At 37.0% G+C, this 2,774-nt stretch overlaps 1 pseudogene; it reads right to left on the bottom strand.

The window, feature by feature from the left end:
• Positions 1–283: 283 nt before the first annotated feature.
• Positions 284–1,069, bottom strand: LOC146614565 (enkurin pseudogene; annotated as a pseudogene).
• Between the last annotated feature and the right edge of the window lie 1,705 nt (positions 1,070–2,774).

Genomic DNA, 2,774 nt, shown 5'->3' with positions numbered 1-2,774 from the left:
AAAATATCAATGAAGTTTGCTTCCATTATATAGTAGTAACTTCATTAATTTTACTTTTAAGAATTAATTCTGGTCTACTGTTTCCTAATAATTGAGATAGCAGCGATAACAACAGCGTAAGACAATATCAACAGTGTCCATTTCAACTCTATAAGATAATTGTTTATATAGCTATTTGTTGTTGTTTTTTTCTTGTTTTTTTACAGTAAATCAACCAGTTTATTTTCCTCGTGAATGGGGCAAATAACAACATTCACTACACTGCATCTCATCTCTGCTGAGTTTAATCATCTTTAGGTATGTAGATGATTTTGAACCTCTCGAATAAGTTGATGTCGTCCTCCAGCTGCTTCATTTGCCTTTCGAGGCAGTCCTTGGTGGCCCTCTGTGACATAGTGTCGATGATGAGGGGAAGGGCCTGGTACTCGTGATGCAGCTTATCCCAGGTCTCCTTCAGGCGCTTCAGGATGGCTTGTCTCTCCTCCTCTGTTATGTGTTTCATGGCCCTCTGCTCCCGCTCTGCTTTTACAAAGTTTTCATACTCCTCTCGAGCCCTCCTCTCTGCTTCGCTGCGCTGCTGGAGGTACGCTGGTACTCTACCAAAGTCCTTTCGTGTGATGAACTTTGGGACAAGCCCTGAGTTTTCCAGCACCTGTTTGTGCCCCTTGCTGGTGTCTACGCATGCAGGCTGTGGTTTCATTGGCACCAGTTCAGGTGTTTCCTTTAAAAAGTCCCTCTTGGTGTGAATTCCCATCAGTGGTTTGTCATTCCTTCTGGGGACTGGAGGTTTCCTCTCAGTGAAAGAGCAGGTTTTATGAACATCTTTGGAGCTCTGTGTCTGTTCAGGCAGTTTGGGCTCTTTCGAATGCTTCTTGAGGAAATTCTCTGGAGATGGCAACTCCAATCTGGCAGGTCCCATCGTCCTTATCGGCTCCTTCACCAGTTTTCTCTCCAACATAACTGCAGGCCTGAATTTTGATATATATCTGGGAGCTTTTTCCTTCTTTTTGTCTTCCACTGGAAGGAGATTGAAGGCACTTTCTGGAAGATGAACATCTTCAGACATCATGAATAAAGAGGCGATTAACGAAAGAGTGCCGTAGCTTCTTTTGAAGGCTAATAGCCTTAAAATCTCCAAATTTGTTTGACACCAGCTAGTTGATTAACGGTCAATTTAAATGAAACAAACTGACCTACGTTAAAAAATAAATAAATATTTTTTTATGCTGCTGTTGAACACTTTGAACTGTACGAATTATGAAAAAAATTTGTTGTTAACATTCTATATATAAACAAGGAAAATCACACCCTCGATTCCTCTTTGTACCTTGACAATATACATTTTTTGTACCTCAATTTAAACAGATGAATATTTGGACATTGTTTGAGCTCGACATCCAATCTGTTCCAAAGTTTCACTCCACACACAGACACACACAAACTTTTCCTGGTAGTTCTAACTCTCTGCCTTTTAAAGTTACTACATCCCCTCAAATTGTAACCTCCTTCTTTATGTGTAAAGAGCTTTTGGATATTTTCTGGCAGTATACCCTTATTTGCCTTATATAGAAGTTGAGCAGTCGTGTATTCAACTAACTCAGTTAATTTTAATAGTTTTGACTGCCAAAACAATATATTAGTGTGACTATGATATCCTACCTTATACATTACTCTTATAGCATATTTTTGTAGTGTGACCAGATGGTGCAGAGAACTTTTATAATTATTGCCCCACACCTCTACGCAATAAGTCAAGTATGGTAGGACTAGTACACAGTATAACAAAAACAATGCATGGTAGTTTAAGAAGAACTTGGCTCTGTTTATGATTGAGATACTTTTAGACACTTTATTTTGTATATGTCTAATGTGTGATTTCCAGCATAATTTGCTATCAATCGTTACTCCCAAGAATTTTATTTCTGATACTACATCTATGTCTACACCATCTAATTTTATTGCAATATCTACATTTACATTGTAATTCCCAAAGAACATTACCTTGGTTTTGCTCAAATTTATAGATAATTTGTTAACATCCATCCATATTTTTAGTTTCCTTAATTCATTGTTAATGTTAAGTACTAGGTCACTATGATCGTCGTTAGAATAAAAAATATTGGTGTCGTCAGCAAATATGACTAGTTTTAATAACTTTAATACATTAAATATGTCATTTATATAAAGGTTAAATAGAGTTGGTCCCAGAATTGATCCTTGTGGCTAGAGCAGGGCGATATGGCCAAAAATATTTATCACGATATATACTTGAAAATTTGCGATAACGATATAACTGACGATATAATTGATGCGAGACAAAATACAACTCTACAACATTACTAGCGCAAAAAGACAACCTTCCATTTATTTTCACTTAAACAAGAAGCTGGTTTTTATGTACATTAAAGCTTTATAAAAATGTAACAGTGCAAATGCAAATTCCTTGCTGAAAGTTTAACCAAAAGGCATTTCCAGTAGAAATGGGCTGACATATCCTGAGCATAACCATGTCCACTGAAGTTAAAAAGAGGTGCTTTGCAACATTAAACTGCAGTGTGCAGTACGTATTTTTCGGACCATAAGGTGCACGGGATTATAAGGCACATTAAGCGAAACAAAGCAGTCAGATAAATCAAACTTTATTAAACTCATTCTTCTTGCTTCCTCCTCTTCTGTACCATTGATTCATTAATGTTGAATTCTCTGGCAGCTGCTCTATTCCCATGTTGTTGCAGTATATTAATGACTAACCTTGTATTGTGGATGAATTATCT

The sequence above is a fragment of the Diplotaxodon limnothrissa genome, linkage group LG17, assembly GCF_057381915.1.
Source record: "Diplotaxodon limnothrissa isolate DT_005_m linkage group LG17, D_limnothrissa_male_GT1.1, whole genome shotgun sequence".
NCBI classification, from domain to species: domain Eukaryota; kingdom Metazoa; phylum Chordata; class Actinopteri; order Cichliformes; family Cichlidae; genus Diplotaxodon; species Diplotaxodon limnothrissa.
This window is presented reverse-complemented; position numbering and strand designations above follow the sequence as displayed.